Below are 18,238 nucleotides of genomic sequence, written 5' to 3' on the forward strand. Positions count from 1 at the left end.
GTTGTTGTGAAAAAAATAATGCAGTATATTTCCATTCTTCTACGGGTTGGTTACAATATTTTTTTAGCTCTAAACCTGTTGTGTTTAGTCTTCTTATGATTAATAGAAGGATAGTACAGGTTTATGGGGATATTGTGGCTGCATGAGACTTGCAGTCCCTCGTGAAGGGATTCGGCTGTTCATCATCATCATCATCATTTATTTATATAGCGCCACTAATTCCGCAGCGCTGTACAGAGAACTCATTCACATCAGTCCCTGCCCCATTGGAGCTTACAGTCTAAATTCCCTACTATAGACTCACATTCACACACAGACAGACAGACAGGGAGAGACTAGGGTCAATTTTCGATTGCAGCCAATTAACCTACCAGTATGTTTTTGGAATGTGGGAGGAAACCGGAGCACCCGGAGGAAACCCACGCAAACACAGGGAGAACATACAAACTCCACACAGACAAGGCCATGGTCGGGAATCAAACTCATGACCCCAGTGCTGTGAGGCAGACGTGCTAACCACTAGGCCACTGTGCTGCCCAGTGTTCAGTGTTCAGTGCTCAGGTACAGCGGTCAAATTACTTCTGGACCACAATGGGGTGGGTTAGTGCGATCAGAAAGATGACCGCACACGGGTTTATAGCAGCCCTCTTCCGATTGCATCTACAGCCATGCCCAATAATGAGCCAATCCATTGGGCATTGCTCTTTTTTTGATGCCACATTACATAGTGATTTCGGAGCCCAGTGGAAGTTGGTGCAGGTAGTGCCAGCCACGGTTGGTTGAGATTTACAATACGGGCAAAGTAGATCTAGGAAGGACAGTGGCTGAATCAACTAAATATGTATTTTTCTCAGTTATAGGGTAATTAAAATTTTGGTTTGTGTCGCCCGTTCTGATGTGTTCTATCAGTAAGCAGCCAATGGACACATGCGTTACAACTCGTCACCATCCCCACCATACGCTTAAACAAATAAAAAAGCAAGATGGAACAAAAGTGGCGCAATGCTGAACTATAATTTGAACACCTAATGTGTCTAAGAGCAAAGTCCGTGTTTGCATATGCTGTGAAGTTATTTACAAGGCATGTGATAACATGATGGGACTCCTGGTTGCACTGTGACTTCACCATTTCTAACTTAAAAACATAATATTATAAGAAGAAAAAAAAGCATTAAAAGTAAAACAGTAAGTTAAACTAATTAAAACAATAGCTGTACTGGAGGCTGCCATATTTCTGTAAATATCTGTCCCACAAGCCATGTCCATGTGTGTCTGGAATACTGTAGTTGTAATACTCATACTGTACCGTATGAGCTGCTAGTCATACCAAAATGACAAATATTTCATGTGGGGCTTATTTATATTACATTGTCACTTATATTTGTACCCATATAGTAGACTTGGATCAATAAATAAATAAAAATGAAAACACCTGGGAAAATAAGGGACACCAAGCATAATGACAGCAAACACTCCCATACATAGCTCAAGTGCTAGTGATGCAAATAATATGGCAGCATGTTCAGGGTATAGAAACGTTGGCCTGGCCTGGTTCCTTGGAATCATGGATATCATGGCTGCAAGAGGAGAGTTCAGGGAGTTTGAAAGAGGGGTGATTGTTGGGGCTTCAGTGGCCAAGACAGTGCAACGAGCTAATGTTTCACAAGCAACAGTGTCTAAGGCAGCGGTTCCCAAACTGCGCCGCGGCTCCCTGGGGTGCCGCGATCCCTAGGAAGAAAAAGAAGAGGGTAAAAAACAAACAAAAAAACAAAAACTTATCAATCATCCAGCACCGGATCCTCCTCCTCTCTGACTGCCGGGCGTGACGTCATCAGTCCGAGCAGCAGCAGAGAGGATGTCAGGAAAGAAGGTAAGTGAAGGGGGACAGAGAGACACTGAAGGGGGACAGAGAGAGACACTGAAGGGGGACACAGAGACACTGAAGGGGGACACAGACACTGAAGGGGGACACAGAGAGACGCTGAAGGGGGACAGAGAGAGACGCTGAAGGGGGACAGAGAGACACACTGAAGGGGGACAGACGCTGAAGGGGGACAGAGATGGCGAAGAAGGGGACAGAGTAATATGGTGAAGGGGCGCAGTGATATGATGAAGGGGCACAATGTGATGGTGAAGGGGCCTAAATACATCTTACGTCATTTTCACCCAACTACTTAAAAACTCCACTACCCGGTAATTATTTTGGCTTAGGGGTGCCTTGGAAAAATTATGATGACCTTAAGGGTGCCTCGAACAGAGAAAGTTTGGGAACCACTGGTCTAAGGTGATGTCAGCATGGAACTCTCAGACACTGGCTGTATAGAGGTGCATACCCCAGGACTGTGATATCCATCCAGAAGGAGCGAGGAACTGAATATCAATTGACTGCAAAATATCAGAACTGTGGCGCAAGCACCCAGTTTAATGTAAAGCGATCCAACGGAATCTCCACAGAGCAGGACATCAGCCGGACTGCAGTGCACAAACTGTTCACCAGACTTGCAATGCATGCTTTCTAGTTTATTGGTGCACTGAACACAATCAATGGACTACTAGCGAAGAAAGTTGATGGAGCCAGAGGCGTTATTATTCACCATGTTGACAAATGGACGAGTAAACATGTAGCAGTAACCTAAGGAAATCTACAGCCCTGATTGCTTGTTGCCACATGGAAGAGTCCTGGTTGTCAATGTCGTATGGGCACATTTTCCTAGTATGGTTTGGGTGCAGTCATTACATTAGAAAGCAAAGTCCACGCTAATTGCTACTTAATGGTACTGAGTGATCATCTTCCTGTTGCAGCATCTTCATGATGCGAGAGATGTCTTCCAGGATGACAGTAGCCCCATCCACAGAGCATGTGTAATCGCCCAGTGGTGACTGATATAGCCATATGTCATCCTCCTCAGTCAGCACATCTGAACCCAATTAAGCAGTTATGGGATATTCTGGAATGTCCTTCTAGCGGAAGAACCAGCCCTGCTGCACAATTGCAGACATTGGTAGTCTCAATGGCCCAGTGCAAACTGGCCATATTGGCTGCATGGGGTGGCCACCGCCTTACCAAGTGACTTTATATTGGCTTTTCCAATTTTTTTTGGTCCGCTACCTACACTGTGCATGCATATTGACCAAACCTGTACATTAAAATCCTCTATATTGATTACTCCCACATAGCAAACGAGTTAAACGACTAGCTTGATGTCTAATCCTTCCCCTCCATCTGATTTGCACGGGTTGTTTGTGGCAAACAAATTGTGAACAACAGATTGCGGATTATTACATTTGGAAAATGATTTCATAGGTGTTTATTTACCAAACAAAAAGTTGATTTCTCTCCTGAATAAAATTTTAATCTGTGGGCAGCTTGTATTTATCATAGCGGTGAAGAGTTTAAAATATTCTGAATCTTACGACCTTTCCATTTCTGCACTTTAGGGGGTGAGGTTAAAACATAATAGGTTGTGCATTATACATTGTGTAAAGTCACTCCTATAATTGTGCCCTGGGTGGTAAATGTATCAAGCTGAGAGTTTTTTGGCAGGTTTGAAAAACCAATCAGATTCTAGCTATCATTTATTTAGTACATTCTCCAAAATTACATCTAGAATCTGATTGGTTGCTATAGGCAACATCTCCACTTTTCAAACCTGCTGGAAAACTCTCAGCTTGATACGTTTACCCCCCGGTCAAACCTGGAGAATCAGACGCCTCCCGTGGACAAGTTCCTGCCTTATAATCTTATTCAGACCCTCATTTAAACCTGAAAGTTTACCACATTTTTAAATTTACTTCTTTTTTTGTTACTCTACGTGTCCACTTTGCAATGTAACTAAGATGACCGTATTGTGCAGCAAATTATACAACTTATTAAATAGAGCCCATTGTGACTGGTCCATTGATTTAACACATGACGATTTTCCATTCAATACTTTCCTTGGTCTTTTGATCCTTCTTAATTTCTTGTTTTTTTATTTTATAAAGGATAATACAGACAAATCCCCCGGTAAAAGCTGGTGACAGCTGCAATAAGGGGCAGAAATCGTCAAACTATTTCCTTGCATTTCTGCCACAGCCTTGTTCTCCAATTAGTCTGTTGGAGAGATTTTCCCTTCCACCGCAAACGTTGGCAGCCCCCTCCTCGCCAGCCGCCCTCTAACTGTCACTTCCTGAGCTGTGCAGCTGTATTGCAGGATTGTATACAGAACATAGCCTGAGGCTTCATCCTCCTGCACCAGAGGTGTGCTCCAAACCCTGCACTCACAGCTAGTGAATGAACGGGACGGTTACACTGTAGCCAACGGAATTCTACCATCCTCAGTGTTCTTCTCTTGGAAAACAAGAATTGTCCTGAAGAATATTGTGGTGTTTATACTGTAATCGTACAATCAAAGTCTAACAATCCTACAACTTTCTCACATTGTGCATTCACTGCAAATATCTTTCTGCTGTGTCAGATTGTTAGGTGCGTGAAGCGATCATTCCTTCTTTGAATTGCAATCAGATCTCAACGTGTGTGGTCAGGTCTGGATTTGTTTAAAGGTCTCACCGACCCAGGCCTGGCATTCTTTAACGTTTGTATCTTATTTATTTAGATTTTTATAAAACGTAACCGTGGACTCAGGGATGAAATATTTCATCATCATCGATTATTAGTAACACACCGTAAACTCGGCAGCGGTGAATAGTCTAAATAACAAATCATACATAAAAACAGAACACATACCTACCAGTTGACTAAGGAGGGACAAACGTGAGACAGAGGGTGGTGAGGTCCATGTGTTTACTTAATACAGATAGAATGCTGTAGGGGTTGGAACCAGTGATATGTTAACCTCCAATATATGCTTAGCTTCCAGACATAGAGCCCAGTTGTTCTCTACAGACTAATAGCCGGATCTAGTAATCAGAAAAGTCTTATCATTATGTCACGGCTAAGAGGCTGGAAGAAAATCTGCTCACTGGGACCATTTGGGGTCTGGTTGGGTCCACAGGTGATATCATAAAGTCTCTTAGTTACTCTTTTTTCAATCTGTCTGTTGGGGGAAGCGGTGTTCTCCCCAGCACCTATTTCCCGGGTGCTCTACCCGTCTGGTTTTACTTATCACCCGGCTCTTGGAGCCCAACAGAGTCCTATAATATAATAAACCATTGTTTCTCCTAGTATAACAGGCACTATGTGAGCACCACAGCCAGCAGTGTGTGTTAGACCACTGACCACCAGTCTGACCAGTCCTGGCAGGTGTGGGCAATAACCTCCAACATTTTTCATTATTATTGAAAAGTATTGCACTGCCCCCACCCGGCTGCTTCTTAATGCCTCCTGGCTGGCAAAATGTTCTGGGGAAGTAAGTATAGGGGAGGTTATGGCCTGGCTGCTTAACAGGACATCCTCTTGTAGTTCCACAACAGTACTTTAGAAATCCACAATCAGTGTTTTCCCCACTTGGTCTTACTAAAATGTAATGGCCACAGAGCTCTCTAATTGCCAATTTCGAACATTTTGCTAGGTTTTCTTCAACCTCAGCTATTCTCAAAATTGGCCTGGAAGCCACGTTACACCAGTAACTACAGAATCCTAAATGAGTTAGGCTGCCGGTCTGATAATGAACTTACAGAACTGATGGTAGAGGTCTTCGCCTATAACAGCCGCCTTTCCCGTAGAGCTTTATGTGCACACAGGTACTCGGATGCCCCCTGGACTTTACTCTTAATGTAGTGTAAGTTCATTAACCACACCGCAGCGGCAGGGGCCGGAGGAGACTGAGTAGATGGAAACGGATTGTTAGATGTATGTCGAGGTCAGGGATCACAGGCAAGAAGAATAGTCAAATAACACGCCAAAGGGTCAGGGTCACCAGCACGAGAGCAGAATCTCGAAACAATAAATAGGGTCACAACAGGAGGTCCAATAGTAAACGGGCAGAGTATCTACAGGAACACTGAGACAAACAGGAACAGGACAGGAGCAGGTCAGCAACAGAGTCCACGTTATAACCGGCAGGGAGGCTAAGTCCTCCCTGCCTTAAATACAGAAGGTAGCCAATCAGGGCTTTGCCCTGAAATCATCCCCAGGCACTGTTTAATTAATTCATGCAATGATCAATTAGCCCACAGGCTGTAGGTGTCCCGGCGCACGCGCCCAGCTTCCCTGTGTTGCCGGGGCGTGCTAATCTGAAAGATCGGCGTATGGCCGTTGCCTTAGCATCGGTCGGGCCGAGCACCAGAAGTGACGTCCCGGTCGTCATTGAGATGGCCGGGACGCCAGGGACAGGGGGAAGTGGGTCGTGGCGGCCGGGGCGGCTCCTAACAAAATGGGGACAGTTTGAGAACAATCCCTGTAATCAAACATGACCCAGGTTCGAAGGATGTCAGCCTGCACCCTCTTCTAGTCAACAATTGTCAGGAGATCATGTCTGACCCATCATTGTCCACCTTTGCTCCAGAAGACAAGGGGAATGTTGCATTATCTTAAGAACTTGCCTACAGAACAAGACTTTTGTTTTAAGACAGAACAGAAATGTGAACACTCTTAACGGATTTATTATATATACCATCCAGACTGACAGCTCTTGAGGAGAGGAAGTAGAAGAATCTGAGGAGTTCTGCTTTAAATTACTAGATACGCTGAGCCAGCAAGCACTGGAATTGAGAATAATACATAGGCGACTGGATGATTTGGACAATCGCAGTTGCTGGCATGTACGGAAAGAAATTTTAAAGAGGCCCAGACGTCTGGAAGGTATGGACTTCAATGGGCGTAAGCTCCATATATATCAAGACCTTTCACGGCACATGCAGCAGCAGCATAGGCGTTTGAAACCAATCCTTGATTAACGTTAAGCTTAATATTAGTCCACAACAGGAGTGACTATGAGAACAAGATTGTTACCAAACATTCTCCAGACTGGAACCTCTACCATGCTCATCAAGAAAAAGATGGCACACAGTCCAAAGAAATTGGCACAGCTACAAATCTACCCAAGGCCAAAGAAATAGTAGATATGTCAAGGTATTGCAGTCAAAGAGAACGTGCCTTTCATCTGTGCCTTGAACTTCTGAAATATTTATCTGTATTATGCAATATGCATATTTTTATTTATTTATTTATCTATTTTTCTTTTCCTTTAACGCCATAGTTATACTGCCTGATATTTTGAGAATAAATAAATCTTGAATACTACAAAACGACAGACAGAACTGATGTTGCTTTTATTCAGGAAATCCACATTAAACATGTAACCTCGACAATTCAAAACCACTGCTACCCAAATTTCCCTTAGCAAAAACCCAACAGGAAAGTTGATATCCAAACGTTTACCTGCTACAGAAATTTCACACCATGTTGTTTAACCAACTACTTAAATTTGTCAACCAAAATGCTCCCAACCAGCACCAGTTCCTTCCTGGAGGGCTTAGAATCCCACCAATAAATTGTGCTAATCCAGAGAGGGGATTGGAACTGAGTAATGGATCCAGTGATACCTAGATCTTCTTCTCGAGATCACTGAAGGGTGCGGTGAGTGGTATATGATCACTGGCTGGCTGATGCTTGGAGGCCCCAACATTCCAGGACACTGGACTGCACATTGTATTCTCTTCCACATTGTTTAATCTAGAACAGATTACACTTCATTTCTAATACAAGAATAGGCACAAAACAAGGGTGCCCATGATCCCCTCTGATCTTTGTAAATACTATGGAAGCCCTGGCCAAAGCCAGTACAGTAAACCCGGATATTGTGGGGATTCAGACAGGAACGGGAGACCATAATTTTCTTATTGAATCGCTCCCAATCCAGATTCCCTCTGCATTTTTCAAGAGGCTTCACAGACTTTGGGGTGGAAGACCGTGCTTCAGCCATTACATACTTTACAGGTGCAAGCATATAACAAGTCGCCCTATTTATAAGTCAACACCAAACTGTTCTCCTTAGTAGGGAGGTGAGGTGGATCTGGTCGGCAAATGAAGTAATGGAGTGCTATCTCCAAGTACCAGAAATAATAGTACCGTGGATTCAGAATTCGACCAGATTAGACAATTTCTGAGCGATTGGTCCAGAATGATACAACTAATCAAGGACTAACTCCATCCAAGTCAACCTGTACTGCCACTCGAGGACTTAAAACGTATTATTTATTTTCTATATAGACTAATATTTGGAACATGCCTCTGGACCTTTCCCACAGTATGCAGAAGCTCGGGATTAGGAACAGGGTGTAGCGTTGTCAGAAGACCAATGGTTAAAAATCTTTACATTTTCATATCCTTATCATTTATTTATATAGCGCCAGCAAATTCCGTAATGCTGTACAATTGGGGGCAAACACAATAATGTACCATAATGGGTAATACAGACAAAGAGGCTCTGCTCGCAAGCTTACAATCTAAGATATTCATGTTTGCAGAGTGTCATTGTGATAAAAATCTAGTTTAAAGTTAATTCAGGTAAAGTTGCCCTGCTCTCCTTAAAGAAAATGTTCCCGGGCATCTCAGACATGTGCTGACGCTGTAACAGATCCCTGGGCCCTCCCCTATATATCCAATTGTAAAGCGCTACGGAATTTGCTGGCGCTATATAAATAAATGATGATGATGTTATATATGGTGGAAATATTCCTGCCTAGCAAAACTTCACTGTAAGTAATGAGATTCTACACTGGCCTCTCTATCCACCCCCCTTCCTTTTTATTATAATGGGGGAAACTAAACTTGAGTAGCCGTCAGAAAACTTCAGTACTACAAGGTGTCGAATCTTACTCCGGCAATTTAAAGCGATCACAGATTTCCTTCGTAGACCAACGCCTGGCTCCCCCTTCAAGTTCCTCCATTGATCCATCTACTAACCCCCTTCCTTTTTCATTAGGATTAAACCAATGCCTCAGTTTCAAAATACAATTTATTGTTTTCTTTGAACACTGTAAAAGTGATATTTTCACTGTTGTACTCATTTTATTTTATTTTATTTCATTGGAGGGGGGGGGGGGGCTATATGTAAATCCAGCCCTGCAGTTAGCTGAATAGTTTAATGATGTGCTTGTACAGAAATTGTTTGTTCGAAAAATACAATAAAATTGAGTGTGTACGGCCTGCTTATGTCTACGGATCCTTCTCTGGTCATATCATCTCTGCACAGGTGAATTTATGTGACTTACAAAGGCTCTGCTTATAATATACTAAATAATATTTACACAAACTTCAACATGAACTTAAATAAATGCAGATGATAAAATATAAAATATAAACATGTATTTAATGCTTTAAACTAAAAATATAAATGTATGCAAAATAATAAATAATGTAGAAACTTGTCTTGATACAACAATCGTCCTGCACCAGACAGGAACCTCATATCACTGTGCTGTGCTGTCTACATTCTTGGATAGGCTGCTCAATGGCCTAGTCCCTCTCCCACTCTACATGCGGGAGTTGGCTGAGCTAAAATAGTCTGCGCTGCTGTAAACATTCTTAGGGGCCGATACAATTGAAAGCGATGTGTCGTGGAGTACCTCCATAATGGTCGCAAAGGCTCTCCGAAGTGATGCACCGTGGGCAGCACGATGGCTTAGTGGCTAGCACTTCTGCCTCACAGCACTGGGGTCATGAGTTCGATTCCTGACCATGGCCTTATCTGTGTGAAGTTTGTATGTTCTTCCCGTGTTTGCGTGGGTTTCCTCCGGGTGCTCCGGTTTCCTCCCACACTCCAAAAACATACTGGTAGGTTAATTGGCTGCTATCAAATTGACCCCAGTCTCTCTGTCTGTCTATGTGTGTGTGTATGTTTGAATTGAATCTGCCCCTAAAGCTCTGATTGGATACAGCTGTCTCTCTGCCCTCATCCTGTCCTGCTCCCTGAATACTGTAGCCCACACAAGTCATGAAGAATCCTGTACCCGCCGTTAAGCTTTGTGGTCTGAGACTTGATAACGCTAGGGACAGGACAATATACACAACTGAGGGGGCGCGGGCAGCACGGTGGCGTAGTGGTTAGCACTTCTGCCTCACAGCACTGGGGTCATGAGTTAAATTCCCGACCATGGCCTTATCTGTAATGAGTTTGTATGTTCTCCCTGTGTTTGCGTGCGTTTCCTCCGGGTGCTCCGGTTTCCTCCCACACTCCAAAAACATACTGGTAGGTTAATTGTCTGCTATTAAGTTGCCCTTAGTCTCTCTCTGTCTGTGTGTGTATGTTAGGGGATTTAAACTGTAAGCTCCAACGGGGCAGGGACTGATGTGAGTGAGCTCTCTGTACAGCGCTGCAGAATTAGTGGCGCTATATAAATAAATGGAGATGATGATGCATTTATAATTTGGCTGATTCCCTGAACGTTTTATCTGTTGTTCCCCTGAGAAACTAAGGGCTACATGAGGACCTACGGTGCCCACCACTACTGTAGCGTACATAATCATCACCAGTTATTTATATAGCGCCACTAATTCCGCAGCGCTGTACACAGTTTATGATGTGTATTGATGTATCTGATAACAGTGCACTAATTTGCTAGTCGTATGTCATGCAAATCTATTGTGTTTAATCTTCTACAGCACTTACTCATATTTAAATATATAAAAATGAGCCTCTTGTGTCAAAAATATCAACAAAAGTGTATATTTCAACAAGTCCCCCATGTGTACATGCTGCTCTGGATCTGCACAAGCCTGCATGATTAACTATGGGGGGGTTAATGATTAGGGGCTCCCCTGGTGTGCTGAGTCCAGCCAGGAATCCAGCTTGAAGACCTACACTCCCCCTAGAAGCCGGTGTATGGTACGTGCAGAGCAGAACAGGACACATAGTACACAAGACAAATGGGAACAGGCTGCCGTGGTATAAACTGCATTTGTCTTCCACATTATGCCCTAACATACCTCCCCAGTGATGGGAACAGCTATGTCCATTGCCTGCGATGAACAGTAAAGGAGAATTATACTTACCAATAATATTCTAATGATTTGCCTCCTTCTAATTCCCCCTCAGCTGTATAAGTTCTGTATCTTTTTTATGGGGAGAATTTACAGCTTTGAAAGGGAAATCAAATGACAATTTTTTTGGCCTAGCAACTGTTTACTATGGAGAGACAAATATTTGCTGGTTAAAGGGAAATTAAGCATAAAATACAAGTGGTTTTATATCAAAGAACTAAAAGTAAAAGTCATAAATAAGTGTAGATCTGGCATGACACAAAGGACACAAATACCCCTATGGATTGGGTAAATCTCAGTGAAGTCCATATTACACAATTAAACATATTTCACACATACACACTAGTTAAGGTAATGCAGAATTTATTGTAGTCACTAAACATCTTATTACAAATTTATATTTCTAACCTCTCTGTATGTATTGCCCAGTATCGTTTTATTACCAGTAATACGGAAAGTGCTGGCGCTATATAAAATAAATGTTGATAATGATGATGGAATTGCAGTTTATTATATTTAAATCCCCATCTCAGCTAGAACACATTTCAGCTCTCAAGCTTGATTCTGAGGACAGGATCACCTGACATCAGAGTCAGAGCCTTCCCTCCATGTACATGATGACAGAGGAGGGAGATGGGGGAATTGTGCTATGGACAAGCATGCTGAGAAGGAGGGGGGGGGGGTTCCAAAGCCTCTCTGCTGAACACATCACATGTCATGTGACTGTGGTTGCCATGGTAGCAACATATGACACTTAGCAATCTGTAAATCATTAGTAGCTGTTTCAAGAACAAAGGTAAGGAAAAACAAACACCATAATGCATCTTACAGTAAACCAGATTATAGTAAAAAAAAATCATGGTGTTTTAGCTTTAAGATAAGTTTTACTGTCTAGTGACAAATCTATTATCAGTTTAACTGTGAAAAGCTTTGGGTGGCAATGGAAACCTTTCTGTACACTGAAGTATCTGCAGGTGGGGCACATTTAAGTAAAAACTGAAAATCTGCAATGAAAGACGGGGAGGGCTGTCAGCAGCACTAATTGGACGCGCCTGGTGTAGATGTTTCAGGAACTTGCCATAATGGAAGATATTTGAGATTGTGTTCCACAGAGGAGACAAATCTGTGTACACCAGAACGTATAGCTGGGCTGGACACTGCCAGCAGTCACTGAGAGCAATGTATGGACTTCAAAAGACAACATTGTTCATCTAGCTAACAGGAATGCATACAATTTCAGTTATTCACTATTAAATTCGGTCATGTTATGGGGCCTTTAAATAGATATCTGTGATTGAACTGTGACTTTTTCCTATAAGAGTTTAGATTTAGTTGTCTTGACATCATTGCTTACATAAGTATCAATCACACTGGCATTAACCAAAAATGTGTTATTCTTGGAATGAAGCATTGGGACTGCAGTACTGGTTAACCTATATTAATTTACTAATAAAAAGAAAAGAAATAGACTTATTAATTTAAGAAACAAATTACATAGAAATTATAGATTATATATAATACTGTTCATGTATGTATTTATTTTCAACTTTCTTTTATTTATTTTTTATTCTACAGGAATTAGAAAGCAGCTATTTTGTGAGCTGAACCTCTATCCATGAGAATGCAGCCTATTAGGTCACTAGGAACCAGGGGTGACATGGAGAGCAAGTTAGGGTTTGCCATCCAGTCAGTTCAGTGAACAGGCTGCAGTCTTAAATTATCTTCCTCTACTGTGTGTAGGTGACGGGTACACTGTATATAGGCAAACCGAGGAGGGGGGGGGGGGGTTCCTACTGCCTGGAATCCCCCCTCCAAGCCCGGGGCACTGTATAATTGAGGTGGCTGGACCCTGCTCCCGCTTCACACGGCTCTGCTTGAAAAGGGAGAGCTGCGTGCACCTAACAGTAGTACACACAGCATTGCCCATGTATATTATAGGCAGGGCTCTGTGCGCCGGCCCGGCTCCCGCGTAGGACGAGCTGCAGTGGAGGCAGCTGTCAGTGCTTTGGTAAGTGTAGAGAATATGTGTGCAGGGAGGGGGGGGAGACAAACGGAATATGTGTGTGCAGGGAGGGTGATGGAGACAAACGGAATGTGTGTGCAGGGAGGGGGAGGAGACAAACGGAATATGTGTGCAGGGAGGGGGGGGAGACAAACGGAATGTGTGTGCAGGGAGGGGGGGGAGACAAACGGAATGTGTGTGCAGGGAGGGGGGGGAGACAAACGAAATATGTGTGCAGGGAGGGGGGGAGACAAACGGAATGTGTGTGCAGGGAGGGGGGGGGAGACAAACGGAATATGTGTGCAGGGAGGGGGGGAGACAAATGGAATGTGTGTGCAGGGAGGGGGGGGGGAGACAAACGGAATGTGTGTGCAGGGAGGGGGGGGGAGACAAACGGAATATGTGTGCAGGGAGGGGGGGGAGACAAACGGAATGTGTGTGCAGGGAGGGGGGGGAGACAAACGGAATATGTGTGCAGGGAGGGGGGGGAGACAAACGGAATATGTGTGCAGGAAAGGGGGGGGGGAGACAAACGGAATATGTGTGCAGGGGGGGAGAGAAACGGAATATGAGTGCAGGGGGGGGGAGAGAAACAGAATATGTGTGCAGGGGGAGGGAGAGGGGCAATAAATGTCTGCGGGGGAGAGGGGGTGATTGAAAATGTCTGCAGGGGGGGGGGACAATGGCTGTAGGAGGGGGAAAATAAAAATTGCCAATGTGTGTGGGGGACAGTATATGACTATAATGTGTGTGGGGGACAGTATATAACTATAATGTGTGTGGGGGACAGTTTATGACTATAATGTGTGCTATTAAGTGAATGTGGGGCTGTTTGGGGAAAATGAGGTCTAATTATTAAATGTGATTATGAATTATTTAATGCCTGGGATGTTTGTGGGAAATGGTTATTTTTATTAAACATAAATGCTATTTAATTTCTTGCTGAGGTTGTTTGGAGGGAGGGAAAGTGGGCAGATGCGGGAGATTGCCACACTCTCCCGGGAGTCCATGAGACTCACCCGAAATGCGTGAGTCTCCAGGACATTCCGGGAGAGTTGGCAAGTATGATCTAGACGGGTGCAAGTTGTGCTTTAAGGTCACGTCTAGATGCGTTTAAACATTTTTTCCGCATGCTCGATCTAGGAGAGTGCAAAACGTGTCAGTCCTCATTTTCTGCACTTTAGTTAAGCAAAAATGCTCATTAGTGTTGTTTTCGGAATCCCATTCTAGTCAATGGAGAGGTGTTTTAGATATATATTTAAGGCATCAAACACACTCCAAAAAATGTCCATCTGGACCCCACTTAAGCTGCACCAACCTCTTTTACACCGACCCTCTCCCCACTGTGTATGGGATTCAGAGGAGGATAGGATACAGCAGATGAGAGATCACAGCAATCAGTCTGCAACTGGCTGTCTAAAGCTAAGCTAGAAGAATGGAGGACAACAGTGGTTTCAGGATAAGCACGTGTGGGGGTAATTTCCTGCTACCAAGAGGTTAAACACCGTGCCCTCGCACAAGGACAACTCAAGGGCCCAGCTCCTCCGATGCTGAAAGGCAGAAGGCTGTGCCTGGGAGACATGACCAATGGATCTGTCCTCAGACAGCTATTTGTGCCTGTCAGGATTATCAGTAAGGCCGTGTCAGTCTGCAGCTTTTGCTTTGTGTAGCTGGAAATTGGTTGCTAATAGGACACAATAAGAGTATCATCTGCAAAGCCAAAGTAAAGAAATGTCCTCTGTGCAGTGTATTGTGTGCAATAAATACACATCAGGACTCGCTTATGCTGGGCTGGCTTTTGCCTCAATATTTAATCTTGTCTGCAAGGGTTAGGCTCATAATTCCCTCAGCACAACAAGCCGTCTGCATGACAGGGGGACATTGCAGGCTCAGTCCTTCTGAATGGCACAGATTGAATGGCTGAGCTTGTTACCTAGAAAAAGCCATCTCTGTTCAGCTGCTGGCCCTGTAGCCCAAGGCGGCTGCCCTCTCCGCATAGGTCACTAGTAAGCCCCGTCTGTAGGACTAACACACTGGACAGAGGGGCCAGTGTTAGGCCTGTATGGGACAAGTCAGTAAACTCTAGCTTTGTTTCTGGTCTAACCCCCCCTAGTCTCCCAAGGGGTGGGGGGGGGGGGTCACACGGAAATGCTTCAAGATATTGTCAGCTGCATTTGACATACAAAAGCCTGCTGGGACTTGTAGTTCAACAATAACTGTGGCGCCACAACATAGCAGTTTACTTCTGTTGATATGCAAATGATAACAATACTGGCCATAAATTGCTTAGTGTGGGACCAAAACTCCCAGCAATCCAGAATTGACATAAATTGAGTGTTGTTGATCAGTCCACATGTGATCTGGCTACTTGGCCCCTTCACTAGAGCCATCCATTTTGGTTGCCCACTTTGGCATGGGCAGCTTTACAGAAGGTACAATCACTTCTATCAATTACACAGAGCTGCAAAAACTTTTTTTTTGGGACAGCTGTTTTGGTTTAGTTGACTGATTCTAACGTTTTTTGGTGCGCTGAATCCAAAAATGACAGCCGTTTTGTCCTGGGACGTCAGGTTTTCGAACAAACGTGTGGTCATCGTTTAAAAAAATCTCTTAACGCAAATATTTTGTTTACATGAAAAACATTAACTCATTTGCACAGGTGACGACAAAATTAACACCACACTCAAGTAGATTGCTTGTGAAATCGTCTTTTTTTAAATTTTAAACTTCTATTTTAGCTTTTCCTCTTGTAGGTGGCTTCCGGAAGATCCCTGTACAACATCCAGCAGTAGTCGTCAGCCATCATCGTAACACTCCATTTCCCTTGATACCTTCTTTCCATTTCTTTTATATCTTGATGGAAACGTTCTCCCTGCTCTTCACTCACTGCTCCCAAATTTTCAGGAAAATAGTCAAGGGGCTAGATTTACTAAGCTGCGGGTTTGAAAAAGTGGGGATGTTGCCTATAGCAACCAATCAGATTCTAGCTTTCATTTAGTTAGTACTTTCTACAAAATGACAGCTAGAATCTGATTGGTTGCTATAGGCAACATCCCCACTTTTTCAAACCCGCAGCTTAGTAAATCTAGCCCAAGGTGTGAGTTGAGAAAATGGACTTTGTCACGGGCACTAGGAGTCTTTACCCAGGGATCACCAGGTGATAGGCTTACCAGAGCAGTATAGGTGGTAATATGGTACTCTGGTAGCAGGGTGATCACGGAACAGGAAATAGCAGATGATGAGATGCTCAGGAAAGTCTATGACTAGCAGCACTGGCAATATGGAGGTAGTAATACACGAGGAACTGTATGGACAAAGGACACGTGAAGGTAGTCAGTGGTCTGCGGTAGCAAGTTGTACCACTGCTATAGTGAGGAGGAATGTCCAACAGAAACGAGGAGGTGATGAGAGTCAGCGGTCTGCGGATAGCAAGTTGTACCGCTGTCAGAGTGAAGGAATGGAATCCAAGTGGAGATATCCGGGGAGTCAGTGGTCTGCGTTAGCAAGTTGTACCACTGCTATGTGAGAGGATACTGGAACAGGTGAAACTGTAAACAGGAGTCAGTGGTCTGCCACTAGCAAGTTGTACTACTGAATATATATGTGAGGAGGTGCACGGGGAGAGACTGCAACACAATATATACACGGGCACCTTGACTTTGATCCACAGTAATATGCACAATATAAATGTATAAATGACTGAACAATACTGCCAATATAGAAAGTCTCTTGAAGTAGTCCAGCATAAGATAACACAGTCAATGATGGCAATAGACTCAGCGGATAGCACACTCCAGAGGAGAACCAACACAGTCCAGCAAGGTATGCAATACACAGCACAGTCAATGAGAAGTATGCATACCGTGGTTCAGGAGGCAGTCAGACAGGAGTGCAGAGATACCTGAACGGCAGGAGACCGGCAGGATGCGAAGTCCCTGGATGGGTGAAGCGGTGGTCTAGTAGGTGCAGCGCACGGGAAGGTAGACCAGCAGGGAACACAGGAAAGCGTGGAGAGCGGATCAGCAGTAGATGGATGAGTAGTGCTGAGGAGTAGCAGCAGCAGGTCTCTGCGGGAACACGGAGGTAGCCAATAGCAACCAGCAGGTGCAGTAACGATGGGACACGGGAGAGCAGAGTTGAACAGGCACTGTTGATCACGGAGAATAGCGGGTAGCAATAGTGGAGGCAGACTCAAGGAAACACGGGAGCGTTGACAAGGACTGAAGACTGAAGCGCACAGAGGCAGCGGATAGGAATCAGCCAAACAGTCACGATGAAACACAGACGGGTTGCAGGTTGAAGACTGTAGTGCACGGAGGCAGCGGATAGGAATCAGCTAGCAGTCACGATGATGAAACACAGACGAGTAGCAGGTTGAAGACTGTAGTGCACGGAGGCAGCGGATAGGAATCAGCTGGCAGTCACAATCATGAACAGGTGAGTGGATGTGGTTGAAGCCTGTAATGCACGGAGGCAGCGGATAGGCATCAGCTAACAGTCCCAATGATACATGGTAGAGTTGAAGTGATTAGAAGACTGTAGTGCACGGAGGCAGCGGATAGGAATCAGCTCACAGTCACGATGATTCAGTAGATGGTAGAAGTGGTATGGGAACCACAGTAGCAGAAGTGGTTTGGAAACCACAGAGGTAGAAGTGGTTTGGAAACCACAGGAATCAGCAGGGCTGAATAAACAAGGAAACACAGGAACACCTTCAGAGACTCATGGGGAATGAGACTCCAAGATCAGGCAACGTGGTGTTGACCACAGGTGCTTAATATAGGGAGGTTGCCTGATCTGCCAATTAAGTTAAAGGAACATACACTGGAGGTATAGAAAGGGCTGCGCATGCGCAGTCCCTCAGGATGGAGGACGGCCACGGTTCCTAAATGTCCGGGAAGAAGCACTCACAGTCCGGTGAGTGACAGTACCCCCCCTTTTAAAGGTGGGCACAGAACGCCTGGAACCGGGCTTGTCCGGATTTTTGGAATAAAACTTCTTCAGAAGGGCAGGAGCATTAAGATCTTCAGCTTTGATCCATGAACGCTCTTCAGGACCAAAGCCCTTCCAATGAACGAGGAAACGGAGGACTCCTCGCGAAATTTTTGCATCCAATACCTCAGTAATCTCGAAATCCTCCTCCTGATGAACTTGAACTGGCTGCGGTGCTGAGGAAGGAGTCGAGAAACGGTTGATGATGAGAGGTTTGAGCAAGGACACATGGAAGGCATTGGAAATCCGAAGATTCTTAGGAAGAAGAAGTTTAACACATACTGGATTGATAACTTGAATGATCCTATATGGACCAATAA

The 18,238-nt window shown here is 44.3% G+C and overlaps 1 long non-coding RNA gene across 4 annotated transcripts in view; it reads right to left on the reverse strand.

The window, feature by feature from the left end:
• The window catches only part of LOC142101036 (uncharacterized), a 201,232-nt gene that overhangs the window by 5,957 nt on the left and 177,037 nt on the right, over nucleotides 1-18,238 (reverse strand). The gene's annotated exons all lie outside the window — the stretch shown is intronic.

Source organism: Mixophyes fleayi, chromosome 9 (assembly GCF_038048845.1).
Source record: "Mixophyes fleayi isolate aMixFle1 chromosome 9, aMixFle1.hap1, whole genome shotgun sequence".
Taxonomy (NCBI): Eukaryota; Metazoa; Chordata; class Amphibia; order Anura; family Limnodynastidae; genus Mixophyes; species Mixophyes fleayi.